At 43.9% G+C, this 18,316-nt stretch overlaps 1 protein-coding gene across 3 annotated transcripts in view; it reads left to right on the forward strand.

The window, feature by feature from the left end:
- gpc5a (glypican 5a) overlaps positions 1 to 18,316 on the forward strand; it is a 1,078,596-nt gene that overhangs the window by 233,269 nt on the left and 827,011 nt on the right. The gene's annotated exons all lie outside the window — the stretch shown is intronic.

Consider the following 18,316-nt stretch of genomic DNA (forward strand, 5'->3'; position numbering starts at 1 on the left):
AAGTCCTCCCGTTAGCCCTATACTCGACACATCTGTTGCTCCTACCAAAGTGAATTACCTCACACTTCTCCGCATTAAATTCCATCCGCCACCTCTCGGCCCAGCTCTGCAACCTATCTAAGTCTCCCTGCAGACTATGACACCCTTCCTCACAATCTACCACACCTCCAACTTTGGTGTCATCAGCAAATTTACTAATCCACCCAACTATACCCTCATCCAGATCATTAATAAAAATTACAAACAACAGTGGCCCCAAAACAGATCCCTGAGGCACACCACTCGTAACTGCACTCCATGATGAATATTTACCATCCACCACCACCCTCTGTCTCCTATCTGATAGCCAATTCCTGATCCAACTTCCTAGATTACCCACAATCCCATACATCTGCATTTTCTGCAGAAGCCTACCATGGTGAACCTTATCGAACGCCTTACTAAAATCCATGTATACCACGTCAACTGCCTTACCCCCATCCACCTCTTTGGTCACCTTCTCAAAAAACTCAATAAGGTTAGTAAGGCACGACCTACCTACATGGAACCTATTCTTCCCAGCTTGCATGTAATGAACAACTTTCTAACTGTGATGCTGTGATCATTGACTGATATCTTAGCTTCCAGTGCAGTCCACACAGAAGCCACCCAAAGTTTTAAGTGTTGCAGTGGAAGCACACACTGAGGTCATGTATGCTCAGATTGTCTGTATCATGGCTTTAGATACTAGTGTTCAAAGGAGCTTGGAAGGTTTCACTGATGTCCAGCAATCTGACATCCAGCTGATTTATACAATCCCGACAGTGCAGCAGAAGGTTATTCAGCCCATTGAGTCTGCACCGACTATGACAGAGCATCTTACCCAGGCCCCATCCACATCACCCCACTTGTTTACCCCACTAATTCCCCTAAACGATACATCTTAGTACGCTAAGGGACAATTTGGTATGGCCAGTCCACCTAACCTGCGCATCTTTGGACTGAGGGAGGAAAAGGAGAGAATGTGAAAACTCCACACAATCACCCAAGGCCGAAATTGAACCCAGGTCCCTGGTGTTGTGAGGCAGTAGTGCTAACCACTGTGCTGCTCTGTGGTTAATGGGATAGAGGAGACATATTTCTGCTGGGAATGGCAGAGACTCTGTGGAGCACAGACCTGCTTTTCCCTCTCAGTAAGATATAATTTCTTCTTCCATCAACTGCCCTTCTGCTAGTACCCTTCAGTTAGCCAGCTAGCTTAGAGTGCGGCAACCCAGCCAGAGGTCATGCAGTCCAAATCCAGGCGTTCAATGTCAGAGTTGCTTGAGGTCATCCTCCAAGATCATTTGCAGTCTCTCCCACTAAAAGTCATCAATCTTTCGGCAGGCACGCTGCAGCTACAGTGCTAAATGGGAGCATTAGGATAGGCAAAGGCACATGGACAGCAGGCATTAATGGAGAGTACAGAGGTATTTAGTCGATGTTTGTGTGGAATATAGCATGATTTGATAAATTTGGTTTGGAATATTTATTTTGATTTCAGTTTTGCATTGTCTAGCAAACTCTGATAGTAACAGAAGGGAATTCATTTTGTTTGGTATTGCAGACAGGCAAATGTTTCACAGATGGCCCAGCTAAAAACAGGCGCTCTAGTTAGCCCTCTCCATTCCTGCTCCCTTTCCTCCTCTACTTCCTTTACATGGGAAGATGCTAGCATAGTGGCAATATCATTCAACTGATAATCCCAGGGTAATGGCTTGGGGACATAAGTTCAAATCCCTTCATGGCAGTTGCTGGCAACTAAATTCAATTAACAAAATCTAGAATTGAAAGCTAGGCTGGATTTTCAGCACCCTCCTCCCACCACCCCCAACACTGGCATTGTGGTTTTGATGCAGTGAACCATGGGCCACCAGTGAGTTCTTCCAGTCCCACCAGCCTCTACAGCTTTTACATGGCTTGCTTGCCCCACTGCCGGGGATCCTGCCAGTGGAAGAGCTGGAAAATACTGCCTGCAGTCTGAGTAATGGCGACCATGAAACTATCATCAATTGTTGCCAAAACACTTTTGGTTCCCTCTTCAGAGAGGGGAATCAGCCATCTTTACCCTTTCTGGTCTAAATGTGATTCCAGATCCACAGTATGGTTGATACTCAACTGCCCTCTGAAATGGCCTAGCAGGCCACTCAGTGCAACACCAAGTAAGTGACAATACCCACATCGCATGAAAGAAGTAAAAAAAAAGTACTCTATAGTTCGTTGCAAGGACAGGTGCCCCCATGATGATGATGTGGCGCAATACACAGCAGACCACCTACCCTACCAAGTACTAAAAGAATGGTACAGGCAGTGGAAAGATTGCTGTAGCATGCCAAAGGCCTACTCTTTCACATTTCCTGTAGAAACATGGCTTTCGTTGTATGCGTGATGCTCATGTGTTTGTGTGTTATACATCACAGTAATCAGCCACATGACCTGCAGATATCCCGAGTCACCCAGTGACCACTTTTTGTCAGAGCAATTCAGATTCAGGTGGGCACAGTGGGCTGCTGCAACTGAAGGCCTCATGATTTCTGCAAGCCAGCTGGATGTTGACAGAATAGAACTCATTTTAGTAGTGTACATCTCAGAGCTTACGTGTGGTCCCTTCGAAGCAGTGCATGCTTGTGTATCCTGTACCATGGGAAAGCTCATAAAGCCAAGTGCTCATTCCACCTGCAACTCTGGCAAGAGAGAATATGTCCTGTTCTTTTGAATAGAGATAATTAGTGATCCTCATTATGCAAGAGTGAGTAGCAGATTGCAAATATCTCAAGCTGCAGACTGGAAGTCACATTTAGAGCAGACAGGGTAAGGATGGCTGATTCCCCTCTCTGAAGATGGAACCAAAGTGTTTTGGCAACAGTTGATGATAGTTTCATGGTCGCCATTACTCAGACTGCAGGCAGTATTTTCCAGCTCTTTCGCTGGCAGGTCCCCAACAATGGGGTAAGCAAGCCATGTAAAAGTTGTAGACTCTGGCAGGGCCAGAAGGACACACTGGTGGCCGGTGGTTCACTGCATCAAAACCATAAGAAGGAGGCCATTCAGCCCATTGAGTCAGCACTGACCACAATCCCACCCAGGCCCTATTCTTAAAACCCCACCTACTTAACCTGCTAATCCCCTGACACTAGAGTCAATTCAGCATGACCAATTAACCTAACCCACGCATCTTTAGACAGTGGGAGGAAACTGGGGCACCCCAGAGAAATACACACAGACGTGGGGTGAATGTGCAAACTCCACACAGACATTGACCTGAGGCTGGAATTGAACCCAAGTCCCTGGCGCCGTGAGGCAGCGGTGCTAACCACTGTGCCACTATGCCGACCAAATCATTGTCACAATCATCTTTGCAGTTATTGGCACTGTGTTTGTTGCTCTAGTTGTTCTGAAGCTGCAGTTGTGACTACAGCAGTTGGCATATTTCAGAGAGAAAGGCTTTATGAAGCACAAGACAAGATGATGACATCATAACAATATCGCGGGACTAGTAATTTAGAGGCCCACACTGCAATGACCGTGAAACTATCATTTAAAAACCCATTTAGTTGACTTAATGCCCCTCAGGTAAGAAAATCAATCGTTCTTACTAGGTTGCACTACATGTGATTCCAGACGTAGCAAATGGATGACTCTTAACTGTTCTCTGAAATGGTTTAGCAAGACACTCAGATCAAGGGCAGTTAGGGATGGGTAACAAATGCTGGTCTTGCAAGAGACGTCCACATCCCATGAAATGATACGAAAAGAAATGCCACCTTCAGTGTTCCCACTGGAGGCACTCACCTGATGAAGGGGTAGTGCTCCGAAAGCTCGTGCTACCAAATAAACCTGTTGGACTTTAAGCTGGTGTTGTGAGACTACTCATTGAGTTTCAGGTAGAGAAAGTGCTCCTTGGATGGATATGGCTCCCTGCAACCCCCATCTCCTCTTGCTTTCTAGCACCTTCTCAGTGTACTCTGAGCATTCTGCTGTATTGAAGACGATTGCCTATTTACTGCATCCGTGTGAGAGCATCTAGATTGTGCTGAAACATTAAAGTTTGTACCAAGTCCTTCAGCACCTGCTATGCCACACCCTGTAGAGTTAAGCAACTTTGAAGACTCTAGAAATCACTAAAAATCTGCATAACAATAGCAACAGCAAGTAGAAATCAATCAGCAACCAACCTTAAAGTAGTTGATGATCTCTTTAAATGGCACTGTTGGGGGGTCTTTCCTGCACTGAATACATATTCAGTTGTGCATGATTAAGAGATGCTGTTAGCTGAAGAGTTGAATTTGGAAAGGGCTCACATAATTGATATGATCTACATTCTTCTGACAGGTACTGACTGTGCTTACACGAACACACTCACTTACATGACTTCTAGTGCAACTTGCATCAGACATCTGTGCTTTCGAATTTTGTGTCGAGGATTACCATTGTACTTCTGAAATATTCGGAAAATCACACGTCAATGCTCAAAACTAAACTCAAGTGAAGAATTAAGCAGTTGCAGGATACAGTATCTGCTGTTGACTTTTTTTAGTCAATTTATAAATAGGCTGTCTGCATCTGGAATACAGAATTCAATAAGCTGCCGTTTCCTTGCCATTGAAAACACTAGATTAAAAAGGAAGTTGCTAGCTCCAATTTGAAAATAACATTCATTTGCTGATTTTATTCCGTGGCTTAATTCTCTCTTTAAAAGAAGGAAAGGGTTTGCATTTACTGTGTACTTTTCACAACTGCAGGTCAATTTGAATCTCAAATCAACATAAAAACATATGAAGTATTTTGTAATGTAGGGAAATGATACAGCCAATTTGCACACAGGAATTTCTTGAAAACTGCATTCAAGTGATTAGTCAGACAGTTTTTTTGTGCTTTGTTGCACTTCAGATAAGAAGGCAAATGGTTTAGCACGTCGTTCAAAAGATAATGGACAAAATCTTATAGTTCTTCACATCAGCAGGATCTTCTGGCGGTGTGCCACTGCCGTGGGTTTCCCGGCAGCATGGAGTGGAATCAATGGGAAATCTCATTGATAGTGGCGGGACCAGAAGATCCCGCTGCCAGCCAACTGTGCGCTACCTTCTGCCACCAAGAAAACATGCCACAGGGAGGCCAGAAAATCTCACCCAGCATTTTTGACGGTGTGACACTCCTTTGGTAATGCTTTAGCCTGGATTAAATATCTAGCAGGTGAACCCACAACCTTCTCACTTGGAAGTAGGAACACTATCCCAAGTGAACAAACAATAGATTGAAAGTTTATATATTTCTTTCTATGTTTGTGATACCTCCGTTTATTTTTTTTCATTTGGAAACTGTTTTCCCATTTCTAGCCTTCTGTGTTAGCCGTACTTTGACTGTTATGATTTCCCGACAAGAAATAAAACATTTGTAACAAGTTGAAGCTCAGCTTGCGGGATATGAAAATAATCTATTTCTGTATTTGTTATGAATACCATCAAGGTCAGCATGAAGCAATGCTCTCCCATAATTAAGATTTTAATTTTTTTTTGATGAACATGTCAGTATCTGGAGTCTTGGCATCAGTAAGAAAGACTACTGCCACATTTTTCATAAGACTGATAACATTCTTTCTTTCACAAAAACATGTAGCCTGCAAGTTATTACCCATAGCCAGATGTCATCTCTTAATTTTAGTATAAGCAGAGACTATGGCTTCAGGTTTAAAAATATCTGGGGCGATTCTCCCAAAAAGATTCTAAGTGTCGAATTCACATAAAAACTGGAGTAAATCCCGCTGTTTTTTTCAGCTGAACTTTCAAAATGAATCTCCCATACTCTGTGCACAGTGTGAATCACATGAAAAAACTGGGTGCGGGGCCTCTGCCTGCTGAAGCGGCTGAAGTCAGTGCACTGAGTGGACCACCACACATGCGCCGATCTCTGGAAAATCACTAAACCAGTCCTCCCAGCATTGAGATCGCTGACCTCAACCCCCCACAGATATTGCTGGCCTGATTGTGGCCTCTCTCTCCCCCCATGGGCATACTGGCCTCTCATTCCACTGCCCTCCTCACAAGAACATGGCTGGTTTCCCGGCCTCCCCATCCTCCACTGATCCGGATATCCTCAGTGTCATCCTCAAGTTGGCCGGGGTCCTCCAGGTCTTGCCCCCCGCTCCCCCCCCCCCCACTCCACCCCCCACCCCCACCCCCCACCCCAACCCCCACCCCCGTCCCGCCCTTCCCCAACCCAGGGGACAGCCGCTAAGGGCATTCCAAGCAACGGGGCTTGGATCACAGCTGATCCCCTCCACCTCCGATGTGCATGCTGAGGAGCACCTAGACGAAGCAGGAAGCAACACAAGATTACAAAGTTGTAGAGTCACTAAGGGGGCGTGGATGAACTTCAGCAGTAGCCAGCATTACATTTTTATTAATGTTAAGAGCACATAAATGTTATTTGCACCTCACAGCTGTGATTAATCTCTGATTCTCCCCCCACAGAGCTGAGTGTACCCCAATCCCACGCATTGAGACGCAGATTACTGTGCTGCACAATACTAGCCCCCTCAGCCAAAAGTTATAAACCACCTACACTACTTTCTCCAGCATCCTTCAGAGTCTTATTCAGACACCATTGCCTCCCCCGCATCCCTCCCCCCCAGTCTAGCCCCTGACCCACTGCCACATATGATTGTACTCTGAATCCTTACTCCTACATGGGCCCAGGTGCCACTGTGCGCTTGGAGAACAGGTCGAAGTCAGGCTTGAGTGGCACCAGGGGCAGGATTCCAGTGTGTCTTTAGCGAGTAGTCATCATACTCCAGCGTACACCAGACTCGATACCGTGACCAGCCCAGGGCCCTTTGTTTATGATGTTTCTCAAGTTGAGGTGAGAGGGAGTGGGGGGATGGGGTAAAAGTGGGTGAGGATGGGTGGGGGGGGGTGTGTTGAAAGAGGGTGGAGAAGGGGAAGGGTCATGTGGGTTGAGGGACCAGCTTTGGGTTGTGAAGGGGGTGGTGGCTGCAGTGACTCCTGGGGTGCGGTGGAAGGATGCTGAGAACAGCCTCCGCACTGCATGGCACCAACTGGGTAAAGCGGGCTGCTGTGAGGGCCTTCCGTGCAGCCCTGCCCTGCCACACCCCTACCATTGCCACCTGACCTTCATCTTCCAGCTCCTCATAATGCAAGTCTTCCATTACTGCCTGGTGCCAATCCTCCTCTTCCTTTTCCTCCAGCTAGTCTCCCAGCTGTTGTGCCATGTTGTGCAGGATGCAGCACACAATTATGATGTGTGAGGCCCACAGAGGATCATACTGTCAGGCCCCCCAGAGCCATCCAGGCAGCAGAAAAGAACCTTCAGCAGGCCCATGCAACGCTGCACTGGATGGGCCACAGTGTCGCGGGTTTCCGTTGCAGTCTCAGGCCTCCACACTGGCATCATCAGCCATGACCTTAGCAGGTAGCCCTTGAACCCCAGGAGCCATTCTGGCAGCCTGTGCCCATCTTTAAAGAACCCAGGGATGTCCGATCACCTCAGCACAAAGTTGTCATAGAACCTGTCTGGGTGGTGTGCGCAGACCTGAATGATGATCACGTACAATTTATACATTGAGGGAGTGGAACCCCTTCTTTGATAAATGGTTACCCCTCACCTCATGGGGGTCACAAGGCGATGTGTCCCATCCACTGCCCCCTGAACATGGGGCATCCCAACAGTGGCAGTGAAGCCTGCAGCCCGGGCCTCCTGTTGAGCCTGAGCAACATCAAAATTGATGAAATGGCCTGCACATTGTAAGGCATCTGTGATCTGGTGAACGCATCTCTGAACTGAAGCCTGTGAGATTCCACAGAGGTCACCACTGGGCATCTGAAACAATGCTGTTGCTTAGAAGTTAACATCTACTGGGCGTGGGTAGCCTCCCCTCTCCTGAGGCCAGGTAAGCGAGCACCTTACACAAGTGCCAGACCATGTCCTTAGGAAGTTGAAGCCGGCAATGGCACATGGCCTCAAATGACCTCCTGGTCTGGTATTGTCTTGGCCTCTGCATCCTCCTCCTCCTGGCCACCCTTTCAGGAGATTGCTTTCCCACCTCATTGGCATCATCAGCAGTCCCCTGCCCTCCTACCTGAGGGCCTGCCATCGGCTGCATCAGGAGTGGCCTACCGACTCCCCTCATCTCCTGAGCTGACTCCTCTTCCTCCTCAGCTTTGATAGCTAGTTCTTGATCAATAAGGCCAAAATCCATTCTGCATGTTGCGAGTTAGAGAGAGAGAGATAGATTCATGTCATTGCTTGCAGCTTGCAGCTATCACCAAGCACTAGGTGCCTGAATTGATAAGTCCTCAAGCAGCACTTAGTGCCTCCCACCCCCATCCCCTCCCTAAAACCCCAGAACTCCGACCAGTCCCTCACCACACTCCACAGCCATAACAATGGCACATCCCACTGGCTGCAGACAGCAGCCTGACCAGCACTCAGCAAAGGACTCCCAGAGAATACATGAAACATCCCTGGGCTTGGGGACAGCACTTTCAATTCTCCAGGAACTTCCCCACACCAAGCAGAGGTTTTCCAAGCCTTGCCTCCAACCTCCCCTGCACACTGGGGGCTGCAGCTCCATGACACTTACCTCCTGACTCCTGTTCAACGCTGCCACACCAGGTCCCAACTTTTATAGAGCAGTTGTAAATCCCGCCAGAATGATGTCATGCCAAAGAGGGGGGAGATGCCTGGGGGATGGAAATTCTAGTCACAGATTTGCTAATGACGTGCTAAGGTGTGTTAACGAATACAAATTTTCGTTATGCTGATTTTCAGCGTGGATCCGTCGACGTGAAAAATCTTACGCTGGAAGATGCGGGAAGGACTGGCTGTCCAACACGAATCCCGCAAATCTCCCAGCCCGCTGCGCTACAAAAGCAGTGCAGTGGAATGGGAGAATTGCCTCCATTGACTCCTGCATATATGACTATATGTACACAGCTGTACTGAATTAAAACATATGCATATATCTGGGGCTGTGATCTAAATTATTTTCCACTGTTGATCAGTTGTACACTAGGCTTTCAGTGAGAAGTCAATTTTTTGATCTTCTATTACCTCTAAGATAGAGTTCCTTTAATTTTCATCAATTTTATATCCTGCATTTATTATAATTTATCTTTCAGTAACCTAGCTGAAAAAGTGTAAGTGTTTTGTGAATACACTGAGAATAATTACAAAAGGCCTTTGCCAGAGTCCAAGAAGAGATTTAAATTTTTATATCACATTTAGGAGAAGCATCTTAAGGGTGTTCCTGAACAGTAGGTTATTTTCAAATGGGATTGCTTTGCTTTGTTAACAAATGCAGAAACCATTTAATACCCAACAAGATTCTTCAAATAGCAAGGAACTTTTAATGGGTGTATTTTCTTTGTCGGTGAGCCTGGGGAGCACTCAAAGCTGGGATTCTCCTGTCCCCACTGCAGTGAACAGTTTTGATTGAGCACCAAATTCTCTGTTCTCACAGGCAGCAGTGACAAGGCATGAATAGAGAACTCCAACCTCAGTTTCTAAGCATTGCAAAAGCCAGGTGGACATAGACTAGTTAAATCAGATCTTTACTGCTACAGTGTTGCTCAAAAATGCTTCTTAAAAGTGATACAAGACAATATGTGCCTCTAGTAGGTGCTGGTCAAGGATGAAGATGTAAATGTGGCTATGGGCAATATTGTTGATGCTCTTACTTCACTTTCTTTTCTGTGTGTTTCCTTATTCTTGTTATTTTAAGTTTCCATGAGACTCAGCCAGGACCAGTCTGCACTAAGAGGTCTCTAAGGTCAGGAATAGTGACTCCACCCATCCTTTCTGAGATACATGTTTCCTTGTGTCCATCTGCCTGGTATTGAGCAAAGAAGAAAATCAGCCATGTGGGCGGGGTTTTACGGTCTTGTTCATCCTGAAACCGTAAAATCCTGCTCAAGGTCAACTGACCCATCTACGGTCCGTCCCTTCCCCACTCCGATTCCCATGGTGGATGGGGACGGGGTGGAATTCCAGCCTATATGTTTTTGGTAGTGAGGAAGAAATGTTGCTGAGAGTGTAAGCGGTTCTCCCTGCTTTTCTTTTGAGTAGAAGCAATGGAATTTTAATACTAATCTCAGCCATCAGAGCAGGCAAGAGCACCTTGATTTCACATCTCAGCTGAAAGATGGCATCTGCAATAATCTTATACCTTAGTATTGAACTGAGTGTTGCATTGAATTATGTGCTGAAGTATGGGATGAAGCTCTAATCTTTTGGCTTAGAGACAAGATTGCTAGCAACTAAGCCAAGCTGATTAACTACATTGTAAAAAGCAGCATACTCCTTTTTTACTTGGCTACTCATTCACGAGACTTATACTGATGACATTGCTCACCAAGTAAATACAATTTTGGTTGCATCGCCATCCCACCAAAAAAGCCAAATCTCCATAGCTGCAAGTCACTTGAATATATTCACATAAGAGGCCACATTGCAGACAGTATTCATACCTGCTTAGATTATTTATATTTTCAAATAATTAATATGGCTTGCTGTCGGCTGAATTCTGTAGATTTGCATATCCAATATAGACCCACTGTTTTGTACATGTTCTATATAGCTAAAATCGCTTGATTAGAATCTTGTTTCAGAAGGCCTTTATTCAAACTCCCTATAAAGGTTTACTTTATGGAGTGTGCAAGTAGTTCGCTATTGTAATTTTATTGATTATAAATGAAATCTGGATCAGTACTTGGACTGAGCAAATTGTATATTTGCAAAAAATTGAAACAGAAATGCACAGTAAGATTAGGCAACACCTAAATAGAAATGTGGCTTAATGATTTGGCTGTGACTGTGAGTTCAAGATTTTTATGACTTATTTTAGATTTTCAGCATTCCTGATTGTTCTTAGCCTGACAAACATGCAATTAGAAATAATTTGGAATTTAGACCTCAGAACTCTGGGGGTCACAGAAAGCAGGTGTACCATTCACCTCCTACATCTGGGGATTTCTTGGGAAACCCTGAGATTTCTACTCGTTACCCAATTATCTCTGGCAACAATGCTTTTGCCAATTGAAATCTGATAAGAGCTTGTGAGACCTTTAACATCCAAAGCCGAAGATTGTGTTGATTGATCCCAAGAGATTTTTTGTTTTGCATATCTCCACATTCTTTACTCCCTTGGAAAATGGTGTTGGAGTGTTGGAAGGATTTTGCAAGCAGATTAACAACCTGCTCTGAGCTGTGTCAATGCTCCACAAGTTGTGGAGTGGAACTTGAAGTAACTTGAAGCCTTTGTTGTGCTTGGAGGCTAGGGGCTATGGATCTAACCACTCAGATCTAATCCCAGAGATGATCAGTTATTTCTCAAAGTATGCCCCTTAGCTAAAAAAAAATCCTTCAGTTTAGTACATGCGTTTCTGTGTTTTTCAATGTCAGAGGCTATTCGGTCACTTTAATGAAAGGATGAAAACGGATGCTAAATGTGTGCTGTGCTGGCAAATTCAAGAACAGTAACTTTTTATATCAAGAACTCATATTGGATGTGCTTGAAAAGATTGGCAAGATAACTGTGTAGAATACAAATTTGGAAGAAAAAGGCTATTTTAAAACTACTTAAATGAACTTGGAGCATGTTATGCTTATGCTTTCCTTCTAAAGAAAACATTCTTAAGTAATTTGATGTGTTATAATAAATAAGACACAAAGAACATCTCTGTTTGGGCCAGTGATTTCTTAGGCTCTTGGCTAATATTCTTGGCCTGTGCTGGTAAAGGTTGAGGAACATAATGAAGTCCAGAGATGCACTGTAAGTATTTATTTTACTTTAGCACTATCTCATTTTCTCTATTTTTATTTTATAATGTATTGTTTATTCATCATGAGGATTAACTGCATCATCCTAAACTGTTGGAAAATTGACTGGGCTTTACATAAACTTCTTGACTATATTTAAGATATTACCACAACAGTTTTACGATATAGCACAGGGAGGCCTTGTATAATATAGTGTCTTAACAGTTTGATAAAAAATAACAGCCAAGCTGAGAAGCAACAAGATATGGGCCAGCTTATACACAATATCATCAAAAATGATATAATTGCTAATATTGTACAATCTTCATTGCTGACTTTCTGGACACAACTAGTGTGATCCAGTGGACAATAATATATTTGTCATATATCAAGGCTTGAAATTTAGTATGGTTTGACGCAGCTGAGCAAAACTGTTAATGTTTCTGTAAATTTTAAACCTGCATGGAATCTGGCTGTTCTGATGCCAGTGTGTCTACTCCTTTAAGTATTACCTCAGAACTTTATACTCACTTTCCCTCCTTCATAGAGAGCTCATTGTCCCTCCTGTGTTATCTCCAAATTCACTGACAACTTTCATGGAGCTTTGGCTCCATAATTCCTCCCATAGGAAATTATAACTTGATGTTTACTATTCCTTTGGGTAAAATACTCAGAGGGTTATTGGTCTTTCCTTCCTTTTTATGTCACCTCCAAATACTTTTGGTCCTATAACATTATCCATTATGAAAAAAGCAAGCTGAACTTCTTCCAACCTTAATATTGCCGCATAGCTTCCTGGCTGCCCAGCATTTGGATACGGGAAGGCGGGGTGGGGGTATCCCAAAGATGTGCAGAAGAATTTTCCTCAGAAGTTCCTAGGTAAATGTTCATACAGCCATTGTCCGGAAGTGCTAACTTCACCTAGACAATTGCACTGGGGCTATACGACAAAGTATAACTTCGGATGGTTCCGCAAGCTAATAGTTGCTCAGAAAATGTTAGAAATAAAGCCTCTTTTAGCTTCTGTGTAACTGTTTTCAGTATCAACAACAAGCCCTGCATGGGTCATTCCATAACATCTCTCCCTGCAACTAATCACCACCCTCCCCGACTGTATTCCCCACCCATGACCGTTTCCCCCCCACCATCACCACAACCAGGCCTCGGACCCAAGTTCCATCGTCTTCCACTCCTTTAACCTGATCTGGTTCTGTCCTGGTTGGAACCTTAGAACACCATCCCACCTGACCCATCTGGACTTCGACTCAATTCCCACTCTACAAAGACCCCGAATGATGTCCCATCCCCAAAGTCTCACCCCCCCCATCTCAGAATCCCCTAACACATTCTCTGACGTGTCACCGCAAACATTTCATCTCCCTTCTTGTATCTGTTAATTCTCAGAACTTTTGACCAGCTTGCTTACTCCAAGGTTTTATCCCAGTGCCCTTATTTGCAAGATGGACGAACACAAGTAAAGGTTCAATAAGTTTATTAATAATAACACTATTAACCCTTAAATTACCCACATAAAACAAGAGGATACCGCAGATTCAAGTATACTACCTGCAAAGATGGTTTAGTTAAAACTGCAGGTTCGATTCTCTGAGTCCCTCTGGTCCTCATCAAGAGGACGGTCTCAACAGGGATCTTGGGTTCACATTGCACTATCTGTAACCCCCATGACTTGCCTGGGTTTGCAAAGCCTCACTTACTGTACTATCTGGAGACAATACACATCTCTTTAACCTGTGCTCAATGCTCCTTCCACTCACATTGTTGGCCACTTTAAGACTTGAATAGCAGGTTAGGTGTAAAGATTCGCATTCTAATCAGTAATCTGTAAACTGTCTGTGCTGTTATATGCTCTGTCTGAGGCCAGTACTCTCCAATCACCTGATGAAGAGGGATACCTCGAAACCTTGTGAGTTTACTATCAAATAAATCAGGTGAACTTAAACCTGGTGTTGTCAGACTTCTTACTTAAAACAATAGGCAGGTGCATTTCAATGGGGTGCAATGATCTCCTGCTAAGTATCAGTAGGGTGCAACGATCTTTGATAGGTGATTGATGAATCAGGCCCAGACATGTTTGTGTATTGTACAGTTGGCCTGCTCGAGGTTTGACTGTGTTTGATTTTAATATGCCCAATTCTTTAATTTAGGATGTCCAATCTTATCAGCCTTAAAACTAGGCCCTGTTTATATTACACCCTGTCAACACAACTTCCCCCACCTCCACTCTTCCAGATCCTCCAACCTATGATTTCCCCAGCCAGTGCAGTGAAAAAGGGGGTACAGCCTCCCTGAATCTGACACTGCTGGAATATGCTGGGGCAGTGGGCACTCTTTGGCTGCAGGTTCCAAGCAGCTCTGGCCATTGGAGGTTTCAGTGCAGTTTTCAAGAGCGGGTAAGTACACATTAAAAGCTTGTAATTCCAGTGGGCTAATATTTTCTGACACTAATGGCAAGTTATAGCTCAGTATTTTGCAACTACTTGTGTTGACCAAGTAATGAGAATGGCCCTCACTTGGTGTCATTAAGTTGCTGTTCATTGTGCTCATGTTATATCTAACGATAACAACTAAATTTTAAATGACTGATTAAACAATGGCAGTGGATTTTATTGTTTTGCAGCTCTGAAAAAAGCTAGACATAGAATTGTACATGATTGCATGGGGTGAGAGGGGAGAAACATAAAACATAGAACAGCACAGCACAGTACAGGCCCTTTGATCCTCAATGTTGTGCTGAGCTATGTCCAAACCCAAGATCAAGCTATCCCACTCCCTATCATTCTGGTGTGCTCCATGTGCCTATCCAATAACCGCTTGAAAGTTCCTAAAGTGTCCGACTCCACTATCACAGCAGGCAGTCCATTCCACACCCCAATCACCCTCTGAGTAAAGAATCTATCTCGGACATTCCTCCTATATCTCCCACCATGAATCTTATAGTTGTGTCCCTTGGTAACAGCTACATCCACCCGCGGAAATAATCTCTGCACGTCCATTCTATCTATCCCCCTCATCATCTTATAAATCTCTATTAAGTTGCCGCTCATCCTCCTCCACTCCAAAGAGAAAAGCCCCAGCTCCCTCAACCTTTCCTCATAAGGCCTACCCTCCAAACCAGGCAGCATCCAATGCTTCCACATCCTCCTTATAGTGAGGTGACCAGAACTGAACACAATATTCCAAATGTGATCTCACCAAAGTCCGGTATAGCTGCAGCATAACCCCACGGCTCTTAAACTCAAACCGCCTATTAATAAATGCTAACACACTATAAGCCTTCTTCACAGCTCTATCCATGTGAGTGGCAAAAACTCAACAAGGACTCTACAAGAGTGGTGATTGGGGAGGGGGGGTGAGAGGGGGGATCTCTACAGGAGTGGTGATCAGGGAGGGTGTGATGATTAGGGTGAACTCTGCAGGGGTGGTGATTGGAGATGGGAGTGAGGGGGGAATCTCTACTGTGTGGTGAATGGGGTAAGAGGAAGAGACTGCAGACAGGGGAGCCTGATGTCCATGGCAGGCAATGTTCTTAGTGAGAGGGGAGGGGGATGGTGTGGAGGAAGCAGCAACAGGACACTGGGGATCAGGGCACCTATGTAATGGTGCATCTCGAGTTCAGCAGCCGGCTTTCCCAGTGAAGTCAGACTCTACTCCCTCCACCTTCTAATGAGAATTACATCCTGGCACCCTTTTTTGACTAAGTACCGTAAGATCGCGCTTTTAAACTTGTCCAGAAAATAAGCTTGAAACTCATGCTCATTTGGCGTTTAGAATTCTTTTCATCAAATTCTGCTCTCAGAATTTTTGGGAGAAGTTTCCATTCCATATTTTGGAGGTCAACAGTTTCAAGAAGCCAGGAGATCCTCTAGACAAGTGCTGAGAAGGGAACAGGGGCAGGTGGCCATGATAGTCTAGCCTTGAAGACCTGCATGCAAGACGTTTAAAGAGATCACATGAGTGGTCACTGTCAGTGAATATATCTTTACCTGCCAAATCCCATCACTGTACCAGTAGCAATGTTGACCACATCTTCATGACATCAGCCATACTCAAAATTGACAGTATTCAACTCATTCTCATGCATTTAACTTTGCTGTGATCTTCACACTCTAATGCATCATAATCCCTGTTGTTTATAAGCACCATTTCTTGCAGACATTTCTAACTTTTCTCAACTCCTGCAACACCCAGAAATTCCATAAACTCAACAAGAGCTAGTAAAACACAATAAGCACCTAAACTTACAAGTTGGATAATGATGTACCGGTGGAGTGGCCTCCCTCATGCTGATGAATATATATTTAGCTGTGCGTGTTTAATGGAGGGTGTTAATTAGAGTGACAGGGTCAAAAATGACATGTCAGACATCAAATTCATTGTTAGACTGACTGACATTGTAACCAATCTACGCTGCATTCTTTCACTACCTGAAAGTGACATCACCGCTAACATCCTCAATAGAGTGACATTCATTGCAGTTTGCACCAAAAATGGGCGGAAATGGTGTGGATGTAATTTTTATAAACCAGCACCCGTAGTGCCAAAAGTACTGATGTCACAGAGCCACATTCTGTCACATGATAGTTATGAAATTTTAATAGAGAAAAATTTGGACTATTTTGACAGAGATAATTTAGTTCCTTAAAATTATTGTATTGTGTGATGTTGAAATGACGGTACAACAGGGATGAACACAAAGGATGAAATGTAAATGTATTTAGAAGGGAAAGAGGAGTGAACATTTTCATTAAATGTCAAGATATTTAACAGGACAGAAAAACATTTAAGTGTCCAAATACATAAATTTTCAGAAGTGGGAGGAACGGTTGATAAAGGTTTAATGAAGCATATGTGGGCAGAATTTTATGACCTCGTCACAGTGGAGGCAGAGACATAAAATATGACGAGTCATTCAAAAGTCCATTGACTTGGGTGGGACTGGAAGATCCTGCTGGCAAGATGGCATGGTGGCACAGTGGTTAACAGTGCTGCCTCACAATGCCAGGAACCCTGATTTGATTCCCAGCTTGGGTCACAGTCTGTGCATATTCTCCCCCTATCTAAGTGGGTGTTGGGTAGATGCTCCGGTTTCCTCCCATAGTCCAAAGAGACGTGCTGATTGGCACTGGCCATGCTAAATTCTCCCTCGGTGTAACCGAAGAGGTGCCAAAGTGAGGTGGCTAGAGGGTTTTCACGATAACTTCATTGCCGTGTCAATGTAAGCCTACTTGTAACACTACTAAATAAACTTTAAAATTCCTTAGGCGGAACCTTATGGCCGTTCATGGCAGCAGGATTTTCTGGTTCCGTTGCCTTGAACAGGGATTTAGCTGGGCGCCAAATTCTCCACTCCCGTTTGCAGTGACAGAGTGACATGAATGGCCGGCAAAATCTCTCATATTTTCTAAAAAAAACTATGAAAAGAAGAGGAAAGAAAAATTGTATAATTCTGATAAGAAATGGTGGAGAAGGAAGAGATGCCACAACCAATGTTTACAGGAAAATGCTGAAGTAATGAAAAAAAGGAAGAAAAAAGCAGATATAGGGAAGAATACAGGAATGGTATAATGTTTTCAGAGAACTAATACAGATGAAAAGTTCTAGGATACTGAATTATACCTTTGCAAAAAATTAACACCTTAATATCTCAGTTGGAGAATAGTACATGGCATAGGAAAACTCTTCAGGTTTCTGATGTATGATAGACCAGAGATGGTTGATTTGGTTTGATTTGATTTATTATTGTCACATGCACTAGTATACAGTGAGAAGTGTTGTTTCTTGCATGCTATATAGACAAAGCATACCTTACACAGAGAAGGAAAGGAGGGAGTGCAGAATACAGTATTATAGTTGTAGCTAGGATGTAGAGAAAAGATCAACTTAATGTGAGGTAGGTCCTTTCAAAAGTTTGATGGCAGCAGGAAAGAAGCTGTTCTTAACACGGTTGGAATGTGTCCTCTGACTCTTGTATCTTTTTCCCCGACAGAAGAAGGTGGAAGAGAGTACGTGCAGATGTTGATCGGAATTCTCTGACTTTGCCTGTGGCTGGGATTCTCTGGTCCTGCTACGGTGAATGGAGTTTTAGCTGATTGTCAAATTTTTCATTCTTGCTGGCAGCGGTATGAGATCAGAGAACCCTGGGTATTGTGCTCCCATGAAATTTCCATGCCACAATTAAGTTGTTTTTTTTAAGAGAATGAAAAATCAGATGGTTGATTTTTATTTCTTCTTCCAATAAGGAAATGCCTTTCCTCCTGCTTTCATAGTGCTGTTTAGTTTGAAACATCACTGAATGAATAATTGTAAACGTGAATCCCAGAAATTGACATATTACACATTATATCATAACACAGTGTTTTAGTAATGCCACTAAAGCCATCAAATAATTCATTGCAATCCTTATTCGTCCCATTTATCTGGGGAGGTAATTAGAATTATATAAAACTACAGCACAAACAGGTCCTTCAGCCCCCAAGTTGTGCCCATCTTATCTCTACCTAAT

This window comes from Carcharhinus amblyrhynchos, chromosome 10 (genome assembly GCF_965287045.1).
Source record: "Carcharhinus amblyrhynchos chromosome 10, sCarAmb.v2.hapA, whole genome shotgun sequence".
NCBI classification, from domain to species: Eukaryota; Metazoa; Chordata; class Chondrichthyes; order Carcharhiniformes; family Carcharhinidae; genus Carcharhinus; species Carcharhinus amblyrhynchos.